The sequence below is a fragment of the Mauremys mutica genome, chromosome 4, assembly GCF_020497125.1.
Source record: "Mauremys mutica isolate MM-2020 ecotype Southern chromosome 4, ASM2049712v1, whole genome shotgun sequence".
Classification (NCBI taxonomy): Eukaryota; Metazoa; Chordata; order Testudines; family Geoemydidae; genus Mauremys; species Mauremys mutica.
In genome coordinates, this window is record NC_059075.1 from 21,636,080 (window position 1) to 21,659,497 (window position 23,418).

Below are 23,418 nucleotides of genomic sequence, written 5' to 3' on the forward strand. Positions count from 1 at the left end.
CACCAATTTCCCTCCACTGGCAGTAATGACAATTCTACCGCAATAACTAGCTGCAGGCAATAATGCCTTAAGTAATATATTGATGGCCTTTTGGCCTCAGTTGTCAGCCAGTATTTGGGGCCTTGCCCAGTTGTTTCTGTCAGGAAGAGAAACTGATGATACTGGTCAGGTATTTCTTTGGTGCAGTCCTGTTCATTTACGAAGCACATACAGAAAGTCTGTTTCCCTGTTGTCCTTTTCCCTCCCACTCTGTTGCTGTTTCCTACCATTCCCAGTAACCTGCCTCGTACATAAGCACAGAAAAGAAGAAATAATGTAACAAGATGTGTACTCACAATCATCCTGTTCAACTTCCCTTTCCCCAGGCTTTTTAGATTTCAGGTTCTTCAGCACAGGCCTGTCTTCCTGTGAGTCTGTACAACACCTAGCATAATAGGGATAGGGAGGAAGGATGATCCTGTGGTTACAGCACTTCCTTTGGATGTGGGAGGCCAGGATTCAATTCCCTGCTCTGCCACAGACTCCCTGCGTGACCCTGGGCAGTCACGCAGTCTCTTTATGCCGCAGTTTCCCATCTCTAAAACAAGGATAATAAATAGGACCCTACCAAATTCACGGTCCATTTTGGTCAATTTTACGATCAGAGGGTTTTGAAAATTGTAAATTTAACGGTTTTCATGGTTTTGCAACTGTGGGGATCCCAACCCAAAAGGAAGTTGGGGAGGAGGGTGTCGCAAGGCTATTGTAGGGGGTTCGCAGTATTTCTATCCTTACTTCTGAACTTGCGGCAGCGCTGCCTTCAAAGCTGGCTCCTGGCCAGCAGATATTGTTCTCTGCTCATGCAGCTCTGAAGGCAGTGCCACCAACAGCAGCAGCGCAGAAGTGTGGCAATCCCTCCCACTTAGAATAGCCAGATTTCACAGGGGAGACCAGATTTCACAGCCAGGAATTTGGTAGGGCCCTAATAATAGTACTTGAAGCATTGCCTAGTGACCCCTGTGCTTTTCCTGCTAAGCCCATAAACAAGCCATGTAAATATAGTTTTTCCTAATTTTGTTCATTCTATTATGTGACAGGCTGAGTATCTTGAAAGACCTAAAACTCCTAAGTTTTCCATCCAAGAATTTTAATGCTCACTGCACCAGAAATGGACATTTTCAAGTATTAAAAAAAAAAAGGAAAACTGAGAAGTTAAAATGTTGACCCTGAAGTATTTAATAAGCCAAGAGAGGCCAGGGAAAGCTGACCTGGGTGTGTATTCCAGACATGGGAACTCAGGCCTGGTCTACACTAGGACTTTAATTCGAATTTAGCAGCGTTAATTCGAACTAACCGCTCAACCGTCTACACTAGGAAGCCATTTAATTCGAACTAGAGGGCTCTTTAGTTCGAATTTGGTACTCCACCCCGACAGGTGGAGTAACGCTAAATTCGACCATGGCTAGCTCGAATTAGGCTAGGTGTGGATGCAAATCGAACTTAGTAGCTCCGGGAGCTATCCCACACTGCACCACTCTGTTGACGCTCTGGACAGCAGTCCGAGGTTCGATGCTCTGAGCAGCCACACAGGAAACGACCCGGGAAAATTTGAATTCCTTTTCCTGTCTGGACAGTTAGAATCTCATTTCGTGGTTGGACATCGGGGCGAGCTCAGCAGCACCGGCAGCAATGCAGAGCTCTCCAGCAGAGGAGTTCATGTAATCTCTGAATAGAAAGAGGGACCCGGCATAGACTGACCGGGAACTCTTGGATCTGATCGGTGTGTGGGGCGAGGAGTTTGTGCTTTCGGAGCTGCGCTCCAACAAACGGAATGCAAAGACCTACGAGAAGGTCTCCAAAGCCATGATCCAGACAGAGGATACAGCCGTCATGCAACGCATCGCCGCGTGAAAACCAAGGACCCCAGACAAGGCTACCAAAAAATCAAAGCGGCAAACGGACGCTACGGAGCCTGCCACCACTGCCCCACCAGTGACCGTGGACTCTGACGATGGGACAGTGTCGACGGCCAGTTCCTCGGTGATGTTCGCGGACGGGGAAGATGAGGAAGGGTTTGTGGAGGACGAGGCAGGCGAGAGCGCTTACAACGCTGGTTTCCCCGACAGCCAGGATCTATTCATCACCATCACGGAGATCCCCCAACAACCCTCCCCGGCCATTAACCCGGACCCTGAATCAGGGGAAGGAGCAGTCGGTAAGTGCTTTAACCTTGTTAACTTTTATTCTTAATATAACAGGAAACTTAACTGTGTGAAAAGGAGGACTCTCTAGATATGGGGATAGAACAGAAATCATCCTTGGAGATCTCCACGAAGCTCTCCTTGCATTAATCGAAAAGCATCAGCAGGAGGTTCCTGAGGAGAGCTGCCTTATTGGGTGCTCCGTGGTAGCACAGTTTTCCGCGCGAGGCTTTCATGAGGTACTCAGGGAGCACTGCCTCCCCGAGCACGGCTGCATCGGGCCCTGGTTCGTGCTAGCTTTCACGCAGCATGCGCTCTCTATCTCCTTCAGTGACCCTCCTCAGGGTGATTTCGCTCGGAGAATCCTGCATCTAATTAGGTTAATTACTGTAATTTTACGCCTGGTCCAAAGTATTTTTAAAAAATCTACGGACAGACGGCATAGCACAGACTCAGCACGCAGCTGCGTGACGAGCGTAACGGAAAGCCAAAGAATATAATGGACGCTCATGGAGGGAGGGGGGGGATGAGGATGCAAGGTATCCCACAGTTCCTGCTGTCTCTGAAAAGTATTTGCATTCTTGGATGAGCTCCAAATGCTTCTAGGGTCAAACACAGTGTCTGCGGTGGGTCAGGGCATAGTTCGGCAATTTGCGCACACACCCCACCCACCACCAGAAGTGAAAACAATCCTCTGTTGACTCTTTTACATGTCACCCTATCTTTACTGAATGCTGCAGATAGACGCGATGGTGCAGCACTCAACACCAACATCCTTGCTCCCCCCACGCTATGGATGGCTGATGGTACAAAATGATGGAAATCCATCCTCATCATCAGCCTATTGGCACATGGGGCAGTGCAAAAGGGCTGGTAACCATGCCGACTAGCATCAGTAAGGTCGATCAAGGGCGCCTGTCCCTAATTTTTGATGGCAGATGGTGCAATATGGCTGGTAACCGTCCTCATCATTGCAACAGGGGGCTGAGCTCCATCAGCCCCCACCCTTCATTGTAAATAAAAGATTCAATTGCCCCTGGACTAGCAGAGGGATGATGGGCTCCTTCATCCACACTCCTTAATGTCCTGCCTGGACTATCATTGCAGCTGGAGGCTTCCTTCCACTCATTTCTCACAAACAAGTCACTGTGTCTTATTCCTGCATTCTTTATTACTTCATCACACAAGTGTTGGGACAATGGTATGGTAGCCCAGGAAGGCTGGGGTAAGAACGGAATGAACAGGTGGTGTTGTTGCAGGAGCACCCCGTGTGAATAGCATACAGATCATAATTTCTGCAGGATCTGACACAGAGCAGCTGTGCTCTCTGGTTCTATGATACAGTGGTTATCTAGTACACTTGCCTATATTCTAGGCAGGACTGATTCTATTTTTAGATACCAAAAAGGAGGGATTGACTCAGGGAGTCATTCCCAATTTTTGCTTTTGCGCCCCTGGCTGCTCGGCCAGGGGCACTTATGACAGCACCAAATGGGGCAGTGCAAAAGGACAGGTAACCATGCCCATCTTATTACCATCTTATTACCAATTTATGGTATGGTAGATGGTACAATATGGCTGGTAACCATCTCTGCTGTCATGCAAAAGCAAAAGCATGCTGCTGTGTAGCGCTGCTGGCCCGCCTCTGTCAGCGGCATCTAGTACACATACGGTGACATACACAAAAGGCAAAACAGTGTCCATGGTTGCCACGCTATGGCGTATGCCAGGGCAATTCTGGGAAAACGGGCTTGAAATGATTGTCTGCCGTTGCTTTCCCGGAGGAAGGAATGACTGGCGACATTTACCCAGAATCCACCGCGAAAATGATTTCTGCCCCAGCAGGCACAGGGGTCTCAACCCAGAATTCACAGAGACAGCCTAGACTCAGTTAATTGTTCGCAAAAATGTATCTTTGCAAGGAATTCACTCCCTGTTTCCCATCTCACAGCTTCCACTGTCTCCAGACCTGCCACAGCATCCCCCTCGCAGAGGCTGGCGAAGATTAGGCGGCGAAAGAAAAAGACAAGGGACAAGATGTTCGAGGAACGTATGGGCTGCTACCTAGCAGAGGCGGACCAGCAGAGCCAGTGGAGGGAGACCGTCTCCCTGTGCCAGCGCTCAGACAGCGAACGGGAGGAGAGGTGGCGTGAGGAAGACAAGCAGGCGACTGAAACAATGCTTGGACTAGTGAGGGAGCAAACGGACACGCTCAGGCGCCTTGTGGATGTTCTGCAGGACCGCAGGAGGACAGAGCCCCCCTGCAGTGTATCTGCAACCGCACTCCCCCGCCACAAAGTCCCATCCCCCCCTCACCGAAAATAATCAGGAGGAGGGGCGGCCGGGGACGTGAATACTGTCACTGCACCACAGCACAGTGCTCAAGTACCCAAAAGCTCTCATACCCTACAGTTGCCGAAGTCCTTCACTTCCAGACTCACAGTAGTCCCAATCCCAGTCCCATCCCCTAACTGTCTACTTAATTAATAAAAATGATTTGCTGTTAATTACTGTTTCCGTTATGTTTTTTCAAAGAAGACTGTGTTCGAATGGGGGGCGTGGGGAAGGGGGTGGTTAATTGCATAGGACAGTCACCTTTCCCAGGGTACAGACACGGGGGCAGGATCAGCAGCGGGTCACACACACGGTGCAGTCAGTAGGCAACCTGGTCGGTTTTTGGAGGTGGTTTCCAGGATCTGTGTGGGCGGGGGAGATGTGACTTTGCAGCGGGGGAGGGCGGTTACAGATCTTATACAGCGGTCCTTGTCCTGGACCGCTGAGTCACGCAGCTGAGGAATCTGTATCCGTCCTCCTCCACCACAAGGTCACATATCTGCCCGCACACAGAATTCCATAAAGAGGGATGGCAGGCTCCGTTGAAAGAAGCATTCCGGCACTGCGGACCGCTCTAGGAGCAGGAGCTTGTCATTCCTTGAGTTTAGAGGCGGTCTTTACATCACCGCACACCCTACCCAGCACAGCCTGCGTCCCAGTTTCAACCCTTTCACGAAAAGTCATGAATAAAGAAACCTTTGTTAAGTAATAATGGGACATGTATTTTATTTTTACACGTGTGCTGGAAGTGGGGGTAACGGGGTGAACGGGGTATGTAACCGAAGAGGAGAGTCAACAGTAACTGGGTAAAGAAACAGGGGCAGGTTCAGCTTCTCTGTAAAGAAACTGAACAGTCACAGGTCACGCTGCTCGCTGCTCGCTGGTATTTGAAGAGTTCCTTGTCGCTGTCCCAGGCGCCTGTATAGGGCTTCATGAGCAAGTGCATTAGCGGGCAGGCTGGGTCACCGAGGATGACTATAGGCATCTGCACATCCACAACAGTTATTTCGTGGTCCGGGAAGAAACTACCTTCCTGCAGGCGTCTGAGCAGCCCACAGTTCCTGAAAACACACGCATCATGAACCTTGCCCGGCCACCCGACGTTGATGTTTGTAAAATGTCCCCTATGGTCCCCCAGTGCTTGCAGCACCATTGAAAAGTAGCCCAATTTCTCAGCAGCTGACTGTGGAAGACGTGGACGATAAAGTGCGAGGAGGAGAAAATGGCGATGATCGCAGCGGGCTCCGTGCTTGCAGTGCTGTGGCGTCCGCGCTGTCACTGACCAGAAAAGTGCACGAACAGATTGCCCGCAGGCGCTTTCACGGAGGGAGGGAGGGAGGTTGTGATTGACGGTTCAATGACGACACTTACCCAAAACCACCCTCGACACATTTCTCCCCCCAGCAGGCATTGGGGGCTCTACCCAGCATTCCAATGGGCAGCGGGGAGTGCGGGAACTGTGGGATAGCTTCCCACAGTGCACCGCTTCCAAAGTCGACGCTGGCCCCGTGAATGTGGACTCAGAAATTCGAATTAGTGTATTTAGTGTGGATACACAAATTCGACTTCATAAGGTCGAATCCACAAATTCGAACTAAGTTGATTCGAAATAGTCTTGTAGTGTAGACAAGGCCTCAGTGATACAAGAGAGGAAATTCCCTTCCTCAGCCCTGCCGTGGCCAATAACTGCACTAGAGCAGATAACCCCAGTGAAGCCAATAGGGTTTCACATGGGCACAGGGGCCCGGCTGCAGAGAGTCACCTGTAGGATTGGAGCCTTAGAATTTAGTTTTCCCATAGCATGAAACAAGGTGTGTAAAGCTTAAGAAAACTGAAAAGCAGCTGAACAGATTTCCTCCCACCCCTTAAACTGGGGGAGGGTCCCTCGCAGTTAGGGTGACCAGATGTCCCGATTTTATAGGAACAGTCCCAGTTTTTGGGTCTTTTTCTTATATAGGCTCCTATTACCTCCCAGCCCCTGTCCCGATTTTTCACATTTGCTGTCTGGTCACCCTACTCGCAGTAAAGCAGAATTGAAAGTTATGCTGATTAGAATATGCTGAATTCTGCTTAACAGTTCATGATTTGCAGGCACCACTGTAAAAAAAATACAGTGAGTGTAAAAGGTAAATAAAGATTGTTATGCTCAAAAGCTTCTGAAATGTAGCATCAACTGTGTCAATAACACGGAACCTGTGATGTGCTTTCTAAACAGCATGTTGTCGCCCTAAGGGAAAATCAGTGTCCTTGTAGGCAGCTGAAGGACTGGCTTGTTAACAGAGCCGAGAGTCATAGGTAGCAGAACAGCAGACAGACCCAAGAACAGGATGAGTGACACTGGAAAAAATTAGTCCAGTTGGAGCAGATGCTCACACAGGTAAAGATCATAGGTTTTGAATAGTTTCTCTAATGTATACAGCTCCAGAATTAAATGAATGTTGTTTGGTAGCAATGGCTGCCTTCTCTAGGATTTCCCCAAAATAGCACAGAAAATAACCTATGATCTGGGATTTTAACTGTAAGCTCTCACAAAAATATATCAGTTTATCCTTATACGGTAGAACATCAGAGTTACAAACACCTAGGGAAACGGAGGTTGTTTGTAACTCTAAAATGTTCGTAACTATGAACAAAACGTTATGGTTGTTCTTCCAAAAGTTTACAACTGAACATTGACTTAATATTGCTTTGAAACTTTACTATGCAGAAGAAAAATGCTTCTTTAACCATCTTAATTTACATGAGACAAGCACAGAAACAGTTTCCTTACCTTTTCAAATCTTTTTTTAAACTTTCCCTTTATTTTTTTAGTAGTTTACATTTAATAGCATTGTACTGTATTTGACATTTCTTTTTTTTGGTCTTGTCTCTGCTGCTGCCTGATTGCGTACTTCCAGTTCCCAATGAGGTGTATGGTTGACTGGTCAGTTTATAACTCTGGTGTTTGTAACTCTGAGGTTCTGCTGTATTTCATCCAGCAAGGAGAGTTCTTGCCTCACGAGGCATGGTTTTTATCCTCAATTTAATTTTAAGTATCTGCTCCCTTCTCTATAACCATTCCCAACACCCTAGGAAAAAGAACAAATGATCTTTTTGGAGAACACGGTAGAGAGGCATAAGCCTTCCTTTAGGAATGCCCAACAATGCGGTGAACTCTATTGTCAATTTAGCATGAAGGGATTGCAAAGAACCCATAAAATTTCCCTGGAAAATAATCCCAGTACAGGGAACCTCTCCCATCAGGTGCAAAGCTACCGTAGCCAACTCCCTGACAACTCCTGGCATAAGGAGTGGGACGGGTATGGCTAAACCCTGACAGTTCCCCAGTTGTGGCAATACCCACAGGGGCCAAAGCATCTGAGATGTAATTTAGGGCAGCCCTCAGACTACCCTAGCCTATGCTGAGTGCTGAACCAGCCTCTCAGCAGCCCCAGAATGCGGGAAGTGCAAGGTGCTGTCCTTGTGCCAGATACTGCACTAGCACAGAAATGAATTGAGACCTTCATCTCCAGGCTGAATCCTCACAATATGACAGACATGCACACAACCGGAGCTAGGAGACAACACAAATGAGAGTTAGCCAGTCTATTCAGACATACATCAACAGAACAAAGAAACATCAGGAGATTCCTTGATAACATCAGGAGCATGGGGCATTGTTACCAAAAACAGGAGCTTTAAAGTTCAGATCTTTTTTAAAAGATCATATCTGTTTAAAAACTAAGCAAGCCACACCCAGTCACCAACATACAATAAATGTGGGACACCACAATGCCATTTTCACAGAGTCCAAACTGCTGGCACTGTAAATACAATCTGGGATCTGAGAAACAGGCTGGGTTTTATCTTCTTCCACATCAATAGGCTGAATCCAGTCCTCTGTTACACTTGTTCAGCCTATTTAATTGATTGCATCGGTGGAAATTAAAGCACAACAGACATCTATTTTCCACCCTCTGATTTTAAGTAATGCAGATTTAAAACACATTATCTGGTAGAGGTGAGGGCTGGATGTTGTAGTAAATATGTATTGTCAGTATAGGCTCAAGATTTCCTTCCACTTTTCAAAATGGATAAGAATATTTTTGAGTTTATGACAAAAAATTTCTCTGTGTCATGTACTTATTTTCTAAATTCTAAACAGATATTTAGGGCTGACCATGCAGCCTTTACTTACAAGAGTAATTCTCACTTACATGCTTAATGCCAATGAAATCAGTGGAACAACTTGAATAATCAGAACCAAGTTCTTAGAAATGTCTGCAGATAGCATTCATTTGGTGAAGCAGTGCCACTTGAAATTTTGAAACAGAAACATTTTGAAAGGCTGAGACAGAGACAGGAGTTTTGAGAAGAAAAACCATTGGTAGTGCTTTCAGGGAAAAAGCATTCTGTACCCCCTCACCCCCTAAAAATAAAATTGATTTGGTCTCCTCCATGTTTGTTTCACTACGTGTGACATTTTAAAATTTGCTTTGAAAATACAATAGGTGAGTTAATTGAATTATTGTGCTAGATCCATGCTACTGGCTGGAACCCAGAGCCAGCAAGCACTGTGTAAAAATTTCTACACACAGCTCTGCCAGTGAAAATCAACCATGCCTTCCTAAACCACTAGAATGATGCCTTAGCTATGCCCTTCAAGTGGAACTAAGATGAAACCATCATTGGCATTCTATGGCAGAATCTGAACTCATGATTTAAATACCAGTGCTACTAGGAGAACACAAAGCACCTCATCATGAATTTCACCATCTTGTTACAAACATTTTTCCAAACTATTTCCCACTTTTGATAGACATAAAGACCACTTGCCAATTTCCTTCTTTCCCCACGTTTACCATAATCATGGGGAGAAGTAGTGCAGGGTGAAATTATAACTGGAAATTATTTTAATGCAAGTCAACATTACCAAAAAGTTAAAATGTGAGCTTTATATGGCAAAACAATTTCAAGGTAAGTCTTTAAAGACCTCCTTTCAGGGCCCTACAAATATAATATTTCCAGTCTAAGAAAGACCGTCATGATGTGATTACAATTCTAAAACAAATATGAGAAAATTTGGAGATCAGTTTTGTAATAATGAAATAAGGTCAATGCAAATTAAATTCCTTTTAACGCAAATGAAATTAAACAAAAACAAAACAATATTAAGAGGTAAGTCCACAACAGTAAGGGAAATTCTGAGTTAAGGCTTTATGCTATTCTGGTGAAAATGTCACTGTGCAAAAGTGTATGTGTGGCGGGGGAGGTACCTTATTCTTTAGTATATTTATTCCATGTGTCTCTTCAACTCATACCTACTTAAGAGTAGATTGGTGATTTATAAGATTATTTCACAGTTTACTTGGATGCTACATATTTCACATTAATAAATTAAATACGCAGAACTCAGCCATCACATACTTTGTACAGACTAGTATGTATAGTCATGTAGGATTGCATTTATCGAGTATTTGTCTCTTCTCCGCATCATTCCTCCTTCCCCTTCCCACAGTTAAAATTTCCTCCTGAGGAACAGAATTACATCTGTGCTAATGCAGCAAAGAGTCCTGTGGCACCTTATAGACTAATAGACGTATTGGAGCATGAGCTTTCGTGGTGAATACCCACTTCGTCGGATGCATGACATGTTCCAATACGTCTGTTAGTCTATAAGGTGCCACAGGACTCTGCTGCTTTTACAGATCCAGACTAACACGGCTACCCCTCTGATATCTGTGCTAATGATGCTCCTGCCCCTAATATTTCCCAAGAAGTAAGAGCAGAGAATAGTGGCTGAGAGGCATTGTGTCAAATTCAGTCTGCAGCTGCTCTTGCTGATAGAAAGGATGGGCTTCTGCATTACACAACTGAGGGGCATTGGTTTGTCTTTCATCCCTCCTATTAGTGTTTATATCCATTGCACATCTCCAGCAATTGACCTGTTCCAATATGAGTCCCTAGGAGGAGTGTGAAACTGACAAGGATTTTGTCAGTCATTGCTGCTCCTGCTGGACTGCCTGGTAAAACAGCAGCAGCAGCAACAGCAGCAGGTGAGAACCTGGAGGGAGAACTAATCTTAAAGGATGAAGAGAGTGCTAACAGCACGATTGTCTAGTCTCTAGTGGCAGCACACACTACTTTGAGGTGAGTTTAGTCTTGCTCCTTGGGCCAGGAGGGCTAGGAATACTGGGGAAAGCATCCTACCCTCTCTTGTTTCAGTGAAAGAACAATATGACCGGTGGAGGACGAGTGGCCCACTCTCAGCAGAAGGGAGGGTCACTGTTATACAGAGCTTTTCCTAGATTCATCAATTCCAATGCCAGAAGGGACTGCTTTGATCATTAGGATATGTCTACAGCCACTACAGTGGCACAGCTATGGCACTGCAGCTGTGCTGCTTAGCACCGTAGAGAAAGAATTCTTCCATTGACCTAGCAATGTCTACACCTGGGGTTAGGTCAGCCTACCCACAATACTCAGGGTGCAAATTTTTTCATAGCCCTGAGTGATGTTGCTAGTTCAATCTAATTTTTAAGTATAGACTAGGCCAGTCAGATCACCTGTATAACATAGGCCATAGAATTTCCCCAAATAAATTATTTTGAACTAGAGCATACCGTTAAAAAAATCCAATCTTGATTTAAAATAATAATCCTCACTGTTAAAAATGTAGGCCTTATTTCTGGTATTTACATATTGTGATCAAGTCACCCCTTAACCTTCTCTTTGTTAAGCTTTGAGGGGGAAGGAAATAAAAATGGGGCTCCTGGAAGTCAACCATTCTCCAGAAGGAGGGGGTGTCAAAGAGATGGAGGAGAGGAAAGATGCAAAGACACAACATGAGGATAGAAACATTGCAAGAGATAAGTGGCCTGGGGGTTGACAGAAACAAGAAATCCAAAAGGAGGGCGTGGAGCTGAGGAGGGAAAGAGAAAGAACCCAGGGAGGAGAGGAGAAAAAAGAACAGGAAAAACACACACACACACACACACACACACACACACAAAGAAGATGAATTGCTTCCTTTTAGGGAGGAGACTTGTAACTGAAAGGACCCCAGGTAGCGGAAGCCTCCCTTTTAATTGTAAAATCCTCCATTTGAGAATGTGAATGAGGGCAATTCAGTTTTGCTGGCCCAGAGAGCAGAAGGGGAAATGTACTCAATGTGCATATTGTTGATAAAGCCACTGACCTGTCTGTGTCTCCCTTTCTGTAACTTCCCATCTTTTCATCAGGGGCGGCTCCAGGCACCAGCACGCCAAGCGCGTGCTTGGGGCGGCAAGCCACGGGGGGTGCTCTGCCGGTCGCCGCGAGGGCGGCAGGCAGGTTGCCTTCGGCGGCATGCCTGTGGAGGGTCCGCTGGTCCCGCAGCTTCGGCGGACCTCCAGCAGGCGTGCCACCGAATCCACTGGACCGGGGACCTCCCACAGGCAAGCTGCTGAAGGCAGCCTGCCTGCCGTGCTTGGGGCAGCAAAATACCTAGAGTTGCCCCTGCTTTTCATGGACTGAGTGGTGCTGCCATCCTGAACCCACAGGACAAAGCCATGGAAACACATACATTAATATTTTCTAAATGAGTTTTAATTTCAAGTGTATTTAAACACTTACATTGTTAAAAACCACACTTTTTTTCTTCAATGACTATGAGACCTATAGAGTGCTGCAGAAGTACATATGGAGCGGAGCCCAATTGGCAGTCCAAAAATAATGGCTTATATATATTTCAGGAATGCATCATAACTATACTTAGGATGTGGAATTTATCTTCATGGGATGAGTATGACTTCATCATCTACAAAGAGAGTTATCGGGAGTGGATAATGCAGACAGTCCTCTCAAGTGTGAAGTCCGAATCATCAGTATATTTCATGTATTTAAAGTGTTTATCTGGGACCCATTGCCCGGGTGTCTGGGTGCCTCACAGTCTGCCTAAAAATAAACAAATATCAGTTACCCAAATGGGTGACTCATAATCATACACAAACCCCCTTATAGCAAAGGTTGGTTAATTAATTCAAAGCCTGATTGCACAGGTGATCCTTATGCTGTGTGCTGTCATCATACTAGTATAATTATTACACGAAGGGTCAAAATCTCCAAAACTGGCACAGAAAGGTGTAAACTCAACTACTCTCCTCCCTCTGCCCTACCAAAAAGCCCATTGCACCACAGCAGGAAATTATCCCCCATGGCAGCTGGCTTTTCAGTGCTCCCCTGCCTCAGATTTAGGCTAGGGATGGAGGGGCAGCCTTACATTTCACCAGCACACCGATGGACATTCACCAGTGAGAGACAGCACTGAACCATCAGACCAGTGTAACATTCAACCTGGTGTGTGTATCCCCTCCTTGATGCCAGCACTGCCTATCTCTGACACTGTGCCAACCACTTAACCACCCACCCTCCCTTCCTTCCCCACCCCCAAAATGCAGGTGCATAATCCGTTAGGCCAATATTTTATAACCTAGTCCTTTTAGGAGGATTTTTTAAAAAAAATAATTAAAATTGGATATTTGGAGTGCATTGGAATTCTTGTTTGTTTGCTGGATTGATTTTAATAATAATAAAAAAAAATTAGCAGGAACTGCAGCTGCTTGCTGCCCAGGCAGACTAGGCCCCATAGGCAGCTCTCATGTCAGGGAGCTCTGCCATTCTTCTAGTCAGTTTAAACCCTCCCGCTGCCAGTGATTTTTGCTCTAAATTAGAGCTGTTAAAAATGCAGAAACGTTTTCAGAATTTCCCCAAAATTCACCACTCTGTGAGCTGGTCAAAAAATACCAAAAATGTTTAATTAACTGTTTCACTAAAGCAACGTGAAAAGTTTGTGCCAGCTCTCCTCAGCATGTTTCCAGTTGCCCCTCTTTAAAACGAAGCTTTGTGTTAAATCCACTTCCTGGAGTAGAAGCTAGTACTGCAACTCCCTAGCAGTGGAGACAATGCTAAATTATTCAGCTAGGAGCAACTATTCCTTACAGGAAAGGGAAGGAGACAGGATATTGAAACCCTATGCAACCCTTCTGCTAGGTGGAGCCAGCAGCAACAAGGGCCAGGTTCAATAACCAGGGGTCCCCCATAACAATATAACACAGAACCAGCTTGAGCCCCCACCCAATCATCTGGGAAAATTAAACAACATCACCCCAGGCACCTCTAAGAGGCAATACTTCCCCACTCACAAGCATCGCGTCTGTGTATAGCAGAGAAAACTTTTAATAAAAAGAGGAAAGGATCCTGGCATTAATTTGGGAAAACACCACAACCATGATTCAAATCCATCTGGCCATGAAGCCAAACTCCCGCCCCAGAGTACATTGGGCAGTGTTCTTTGCCTCTGTTTCTCACCTTGCGGTCTGAAAGTCCAACAAACAAATGTCCCTTTAACATGCCACTCCCCTCTCCCTCCACCGCACCCCACTCACAGCTGTTGTGCTTGGTCAGCAGAGGCCCAGAGTTCAGAGGTGATAAGTAGGTGAGTTCACCTCCCACCTGGAGAGGCAGGGGCAGAAACGTTCGTGCTGCCACCACCGCAACTGGCTCACAGTTGCCGCCATTCACTCTGCATCGCTGCCTGCAGCCACAGCTGCGCTGTCCTTCACGCCGTTGCTGTCATTTGTCATCGTGCCACCATTCACTCCACCGCACTGTCATCTGCTCTGTCACCAATAGCCCTGCGCCATCACCTTCTGCTGCCACCCACCTCTCTACCATGACCTCTGTAAGTTAGTCTCTTGATGTTCCACCCGTTGTGATTTCAGCTCTCCGTGGGGGAACCTCACTGCTAGTGCAGGCAGGGCAGTCTCTTCCATCCAAACACTGTCCTGCAGCAGGTCTAAGCACTTAGACCTGATTATCAGTCATTTCAGCTCCAGGGATCACTTAACAAAACAGAAGCCTCTCCATGGAGCCTAATCAGCTCTATCTTTAAAAAGGGGAGAGGGGCAGATCAAATAGCACCTATGACTTAGGCGGAGCCCACACCACCAGGTAGAAACCACTTTCTCCACCATCTCCCTCCCTCTGCTGCCACTGGGATCTGAACTCCTTGCTTAATGAATTCAGTTCAGTTGAGGGTGACCTCCTCAATCAGCACAGGCTAAGTACACTTCTGCTGCCCTCTACTCATACAATAAGGATAACAACATTTCATCAACACCAGCCAAAACTGATCACTTTGGCAACACAGCTCTGTCTGCTGGATACCTAGGTAGAGTGGGGGTGTTCGTGTAAATACAGTCTGGTCCTGAAGCCTTTTCCCTCCAGCTCATCACTAGCTGTCAGGGGAGAGCTCATTCAGACCTTGCTTACACGTAGGCCATATCTACACTTACAAGCTTACGAAGGCACTGGAGTAGGCCACAGTAGCCTTTTGACACCCGGTAGCATACTGGCTTTGTCTGTATGAATGAGTGGTGTTGCTTCCTAGTGACTCACTCAGAGAAGATAAGGGACCTAATTACTATCAACAGCCAAAGGAGCTCTCTTTTAGCTCAAGTGATAAAGGCATGTGTTTTGGGGGCTGAAGGACCAGAGTTCTAGGGTAAAATCCTGGCTCTACTAAAGTCAATGGCAAAATTTCCATTGACTTCATCGGTAGCAGGATTTCATGCCCTACTGCTTGTAAAATTGGATCTATAATTCCACCCTGAATTTCCATAATCTCACTGAATGCATGTATGATACTTCACTAACTTCAGCTGTATGATTACAGCATAAATCACTTAAGGTGGGGTCTTGTCTAAACGAGACCTTGCATTTCCCTCAACACATAAGTAGAAGCAGTCCAGCAGCATCACAAGAATGAGAATCACATCCTATTCTCACCACAGTGTTTGCAAAGGAAATAGCAGGGTCCACTGAAGTGAACTGAAAGGTTGATCGTAAGAGCTATATGCATACACACATCACCTCTTTCTGCAGTACCACTTTGAGTTTTCTGTGGACATTCCAAAATGTGTGAAAACAAAGATGATTCAAGTTTTCCCTCCCAGTTTATTGTTTGAATTTCAAAGTGATACTCACTAGCACCTACATAATTATCTAAAGGAGCTAACTCTGCAGCTCTAAAGGTGCCCTTTAGATCCATAGAACTGAATGGACGTATGGGCTTTGCACATTATTTGCATCATGAAAAATCCTATTAAAATAAATAGGACTCTGGTCTATGCCATGTTTTTGAAAGTGACTATTTTGTAGTATGAAACAAAAGGGAAAATGTGCTTTATGGACAGATGTTAATCTAACACCACAAAATCTATTTAAACAAAAAAAGGGGGAAATTTCTATCATTTTGCAAGAGATTTTGTAGCAGGAAGACTAATAAGCATACAGGATACATTTGCATGATCTGAGCAAGGCTGCAGTGTTTGAACATGGAAATCCACACATTGCTTTTGTTTCCCTTTATTTGTAAACATTTTTAGATAGGGAATGTAATGGGACAGCATCAGTTTGAAAACCAGGCAACTTCAGAAAATTAGTTCAAAGTAATCTCCTGTACTATGCCTGCCCCTTTCCACAGCTACCAGTTCTTGTGGCTTTCTAATACTTTCTTTTTGTTAAAAAAATTCCCTTTTGATCTGTAAAGACCCACACAAAACAGGGCAACTGAATAATTGACTGTACATAAGGTAGCAATGAATGTGATAACACACAAAGTGCTGTCAAACAAATTATAAACATACTGGAGAAAAATAGAGGTTTTTTTCTCTAAGGTCTCACTAACAGTCTTTTATTATTATTATTATTATTATTATTTAAGACAGAGGTGTTTTAAGTGACTTAGCTGGCTACATCCATTTCCAAAAGCGAAAGGTGCTTAAGGAGCTTCAGTACCTAGGTCACTTTTGAAAAATGGGACTTCGACGTCTCAGTCATTTAGGCCTTGCAATGCTGAGCAGAGCAATCATTAAATACCTTTAAAAATCTGTGCCTTAGCCTCTCTGTGCTTCCGCTCCCTGCATGGGGTAATATCACTTCCTTGATTCCAACCTTTGTCTGTCTTGCATTCAGGACAGGGGCTGCCTGTGTACCTACAATACACAGCATGTGCATATATATGTACCCTAGTCCAATGGGTATGTCTAACACAAGACTTTTAACTAGAGATATTTGGCAGTCAACTCATGGAGACTAACCAGTTTGTATGTACTAATCTCGATAACCCACAAATTTCTGTTTCAGGAGGATGTAAATGCTCGACGTTAACCCCTGAACTCTGTCTATATAGGGAAAAAAAGTAGCAGCTTTTTCAATCAATTATCTCAATGAATATACCTTAACTCTGCTGAAGCTTCCCCCACCTCCTTCAGGGTGCATCTTCACTTGGATAAAAGGTGCATTCTTAACTTGAATTAACACAAGGTAAAATCCTAATGAACACAAAGCAGTTTATAGTTTTCATGTGAGTTAGCAGGTCAAGGTAAACCCTGTGCTCCCCTATAGTCTATAACTTGGCCTGCTAACTCATGTGAGAGCTACAAACTGCATTGTCTTTGCCAGGGTTTTTCCTGGAGTTAGCTCATTTGGGTTAAGAGCGCATCTTTTTTTCCTAGTGAAGACAAGATCAAATCTAGCATAAACAAATCCAGAGAAGCCCCAACTGATGAGACCAGGGCCCTAAAGTGCTACTGTAATTCAAATATTAAATCATCATCATCACTCATCACAATATTTGCTGCAGCCTGAAAATATCAAGCTCTCATTTTAAAAATAACATATTTTTTTTCTTATTGCAAAACTTACTGTTTATATAATAGTGACCAGCATGCTGCTGTCTTATCCCTGTAGCCCTGCAGAAAGCAGTCTCCAGCCAAAAAAACAGCTGCAAAGAAAGGAACCCACGCCTCCTTCACCAACCTATTCGTTTTAATGAGCTGGGAATGTCATTGATTAATTGGGACCATTTAATCAATAACATTATTAACCAAAGCCCAATTGTTCTCTTTTTTTTCCTTTTATTTTTTGTTAAAAGGTGATGAAATACCAAAATCTGTGTCAATGTAATGTCAAGGGTACACAGGTAAAAAAAAAAAAATCACAAAAAGTAAAACCATGCAAATGTTAGGGATTCAACAGCAACATTATTTATTTATTCACGTTGTAAATACTGTTGTATTAACACAGAGGGGGATTAAAAAGGGGGGTTGGGGGGCATTCTTACAGTAGAAAAATATCTACTTGAATATTTTGGCACAAGCGGTGAGTGAAGGTTGACTGGACCCAGCCTGAGCTCTGCTTTCATTGCTTCTGCAGACTTACACTTTGAATTTCATTTTAGCATACTGTGTTACAAGCTGTTGCCTGGGGGGGGGAGGTTGTGCTGTAGTTATCCTTGCATGCAAATAAATTACACAGTATAGGTAAAAACAGAATGTGTGGAGCCATCTTTCTGCTGACATTAAGCTAAGTCTCACAGACAGGATCTGATTCCTTCTTAGCACATCCACGTTTGTTGCTATGGTTTAGCAGGATTATGATATTTTGCACAAATAGCATCAACAACATATGTGGTGGCAGGCTAAATAATGTTGCCACAATTCTTGGCATGGCTGAAAGCCTACAAACAATGTAACATATACTAATATTGTGTGTTAATTTCATTAAACAACAGCTTTTAGAAAAATCACCCTGAACAGCGGCTTCTAGGAAAACAGCTCTGTATTCCATAATATTCTAATCAACATGTCCTGATGGCAATCTAGATCTATAGGAGAAACAGCTGAATCAGAGGCCCCTGGAAAGCAGGACCTATCTCTGCTGCAAGGATGTGAGAATTCTGCAGCAAATTTTACTAATTCTCCTCCAGTCCTACAGTAACATGTGGCTGCTTTCAAATCCCGCAGCTTCAGAATCAGTCGTCAGTACTGCATGACCAGGAAATGGGTTTAAAATCCTTAACCTGCCCTGAGATTTACTTAACGATACAGCATCATTCATAAAAATAGCAGTTGTGTTACCCTTGGACACGTTACACAACCTGATGACACACTGCTGGGAGGGTTAGAAAGGTTTGAGGCTGTGGTCAGATCTATACTAGGAATGTTTTGCCAGTATAGCTATACAGGTATGCTATATTGGCAAAGCACTCCTAATGTGGAAACAGTTTATACTGTCTGGCAAAACTGCACTTCGGCCAGTATCAAGGGAGGCAGGTTTGTATAATTTTTGGTGGTGCTCAGAATGGCTCCAAGTTTCTCTCCCCCCCCCCCCCCCGCTTTGTAAGCTGATATAGATTTTTTTTAAATAATGTAAAAATGTGAGGGCTCTGGGGTGGGGCTGATGATGAGGGGCTCGGAGTGTAGGAGGGGCTCAGGCAGAGGGTTGGGGTGCGGGGATGAGGGCTGCGGGGTGGGGCCGGTGATGAGGCGTTCACGGTGCAGGAGGGGGCTCAGGGTTGGAGCAGAGGGTTGGGGGGATGAGGGCTGAGGCTGGAGGTGCGGGCTCTGGGGTGTGGCGGGGCTGAGGATGAGGAGTTTGGGGTGCAGGCATGCTGCCTGCTGATAGCAGTGAGCTCTGGGGGAAGGGACCCCCCCCCTCCCCTCCGGCAGCACACTCACCTCGCACCACTGTCACTAGACATGCTTCTAGGGCCCCTCTCAGGTCCAGGAAGCTCCCTCACCTCCCCTGTGGTGGGTGCCGGGGGAGGGGTTGCCATCACGTGTGTGCCTCCTCCCCTGCTGCTGCCCCTCACTGGGGGTGGGGGATGGGGCTGCCCCTTGCCCTGTGTGGGGCAGGAGAGGTAACTGCAGGTGGCGGGGGGGCCCTATGCTGGTGATGGGTCCCGCCGGAAAAGGGAAGGATCTGGATGTCCGAGGTGGAAGGGCAGGGGCAGGAGCAGCCTGCCCTGGCACTAGTGGTTGGGGGGGGGCACTACGACCCTGAGGCGGCAGTTGATGCCGGGAGCTGGCAGAGCAGAGCACAGCGCAGAGCTGCAGGGGGCAGCCGCCCGCTGCCCAGGGCAGGCAGGGACGCTTGCGAGAGGCACGCGGGGGTGGTAGGCGAGGCTGGGGGAGAGACCCAGCCCCAAACATTGGTGGAGCCAGGCCCCCGGGCCCTGAATATTGCTGGAGCACAGGCACCCTGGGCCCATATAACTCGCTGCCCCTGGCCAGTATAGCTTATTTCATTCTTCCCTGAGCAAAACAAACAATACCAGCAAAAGCACAGTTCTGCTAGCATAAATGTGACTACACTAGGGCTTTTACCAGCACAGTTATGTTGGTCACAAATCACCTCATCACATGCCTGGCTGACAGAACTACATGTACACCTGGCCTCAGGGAGCTAGCAAGGGATATAGTGTTAGATCAGTTGAAGTATATTATCAGTGCAAATTCAGGGCTGTTGGACTGCACTGTCTAAGCTCAAGTATAATATTAATTTAACATCTGCTAATGTTTTCCACCAGGGAATACTGTATCTATTGTCCTTACAGGCGGTGGCCTTGATCTTACTGAACAGAAAAATGGCCATACTGGGTCAGACCAATGGTCCATCTAGTCCATTATCCTATCTTCTGACAGAGGCCAATGTAAGGTGCTTCAGAGGGAACAAACAGAACAAGCAATCATCAAGTGATCCATCTCCTGCCGTCCACTGCCAGCCTCCAGCAAACAGAGGCTCGGGACACACAGAGCATGATATTCCATCCCTGACTAACCTGGCTAATAGCCATTGATGAACCTATCCTCCATGAACTTGTCTAGTTCTTTTTTGAACCCTGTTACAGATGCTCCCCAACTTACGCAAGCGTTCCGTTCTGGAACGCCTTGCATAACTCAAATTTTGCGTAAGTTGGAAACATATACCCGACCATTACGCAAAAAAAAACCCCAAAAAACAAAAAAAAACACCTCTTATTTCTAGCTTACGGAACTTTTTCCGTACGTGCAGATTTGCATAACCCGGGGGGTGGGGGCATCTGTATAGTTTTGACCTTCACAACATCCTCTGGATTGTGCATTGTGTGAAGAAGTACTTCTTTATGTTTGTTTTAAACTGCTGCCTATTAATTTCATTGCACGAACTCTGGTTCTTGTGTTATGTGAAGAAATACATAACACTTCCTTAGTCACTTTCTCCATACCATTCATGATTTTACAGACCTCTGTGATGGGATGCACTCACCCCACACTAGACAGGAAAGGGTTAATTCCTCATTGTGGGCTGAGAAAGCCATGCCCCCATGTCCCTACTAGGCATGCACAACAAACACGTGGACAAGGGTGGTCCAGAGGATATAGGGTACTTGGACTTCCAGAAAGCCTTCGACAAGGTCCCTCACCCAAGGCTCTTAAGCAAAGCAGGCAGTCATGGAATAATAGGGAAGATCCTTTCATAGCTCAGTGACCGGTTAAAGATAGGAAACAAAGGGTCAGTTTTCACAGTGGAGAGAGGTAAACAGTGGGGTCCCACAAGGATCTGTACTGGGACCAGTAATGTTCAACATATTCCTAAATGATCTGGAAAAGGAGGAGATCAGTGACGTGGCAAAGTTTGCAGGTGATACAAAATTACTTGAGATAGTGAAGTCCAAAGTTGACTGTGAAGAGTTACAAAGGGATCTCACTAAACCGGGTGACTGTGCAACAAAATGGCAGATGAAATTAAATGTTGATAAATGTAAAGTAACACACATTGGAAAACATAATCCCAACTATACATATACAATGACGGGGTCTAAATTAGGTGTTACCACTCAAGAAAGATCTTGGCGAAATTTTGGATAGTTCTCTGGAAATATCTGCTCAATGTACAGCAGCCCTCAAAAAAGCGAACAGAATGTTGGGAACCATTAGGAAAAGGATATATAAGATGGAAAATATCATAATGCCACTATACAAATCCATGATATGCCCACACCTTGAACACTGCGTGCCGTTCTGGTTGGCTAGGACTGGAAAAGGTACAGAGAAGGGCAACAAAAATGATTAGCGCTTTGGAACAGATTTCATATGAGGAGAGATTAAAAAGACTTGGACTTTTCAGCTTGGAAAAGAGATGACTAATAGGGGATATGACAGAGGTTGTGATGGGGTGGGGGGACCCCGTCCAGTGCGGGGTGAGTGCACCCCATCCTCCAAGCCACCCTCTGGCTCCAGGTAGTGAGGCCTAAGGGCTAAAGTCAAAAGAGTGACCCTATTCTGCAAGGCTGTAAGGCCTAGAGGCCACAGTCAATAGAGATATCCTATTTAGCAGTACGGTGTGGCCTGATGGCCTGACCAGGGGCGGGCCAACCCCCCATGGGGGGTGGGAGGAGAAGGTGGCTGGCATAAAGGGACTCAGGCCCACCCTGCTCAGCCGGGCCCCAGCCCAGGGCCCTGGTGGCAAACTCACTCGCTACCACCGAGTCAGCAGGGATCCAACTGCAACATGCCGACTATGCTTGGGACTATGGCTAGTCCCTCCCCGGGCTACTTCCTACCGTGACTCCTGCATCCATAGTCTGGGTGACTTTGGGGTTCCTGGGATCCTCTGCCTGGGCTGGTCCTGGTGGCTCCAAAATCCTTGTGGTGTCCCCAGGCATCAGGGCATCTGCCAGAGTCTTGGCACCTCTGACTTCTGTATTCAGGGGCTGCTGCTGCTCCGAGACGGAAGCCTGCAACAGACATCTTTCCTCCCAGGCAGTCAGTCCAGACTGAACGGAGATGCTCCCTTTTATACTTGTAAAAAATTCTAGTAGATCGGTGAAGCATGATATCCTATTACAAAAACTGTGTTGACTCTTCCCCAACATATTGCCTACATCTATGTGTCTAATAATTCTGTTTTTTACTATAGTTTCAACCCATTTGCCCGGTACTGAATTCAGGCTTATTGGCCTGTAATTACCAAGGTTGCCTCAGGAGCCCTTTTTTTAAAAATCAGCATTTCATTAACTATCCATTAGTAATCTGGTACAGAGGCCGATTTAAGCGGTAGGTTACAAACCACAGTTAATAGTTCTGCAATTTCATATTTGAGTTCCTTCAGAACTCCTGGGTGAATGCCATCTGGCCCTGTGGTTTATTACTGTTTACTTTATCAATTTGTTCCAAAACCTCCTCTAAGAACACCTCAATCTGGGACAATGCCTCAGATCTGTCACCTAAAAAGAATGGTTCAGGTGCAGGAATCTCCCTCACATCCTCTTCAGAGAAGACTGAACTAGTCTTCTCATTGCTAACTTCTATGATCCTAACCATTCAAAGGAGAAATTAAGAAGTACAGACACTGCTAATTAAAGTGGTATTATTATTAGCTAGACACTCTTTAAAAAAAAACCAGGTTCCTCTGCTGGACTGTTGACTTGGCTGCAATGCTTTGCTAAGGGTGGCAGACATCCGGTCACCATACACAGCTTTATTCTATCTGGCAACCAGATCTTGTTTTCAGAATAGTTCTGTATGACGAGTTTGTAGTCTGCCAACATTTTTTTTAAAGAACTTAAAATGTAACAACTGACTCCATGGTAAATTCAGGCGAGCGAACTGCTGTCTGTACCCCGTACACGCTACATGCCTAGCAAATAAAGCATCTCTGTGACTAGACTTGGATCAGTTACAGTGACAAGCCAGTTACAAGGCGTGCTGCTGTAATTGATTCCTGCACAACGACAGGAAGTACCCAATTTGATGTACATTAGTTTCTGGAGATGAGAGTCTAATGACTACCCAATTCAGAGTGACTTGTGCCAACTTGGCGACTCTATACCGTACCAGAGGGATGAGTGTTGGATAACCCATCAAAAAGCGGGATGATCAATAACAAAACTGTGTGCCCACTGGATTAGACCCTCTTCCAGTGCACTGTGCGTCCACTTGTTATTGAAAAGTCCTTGGGGCAGCAACTACTTCATATGCTGATTTGTACAGTCCCATGCAATAATGATAGCATTCATATAGCAATAGGTCTCTCTCTCTCCCCTACTTCCCGGCCACTA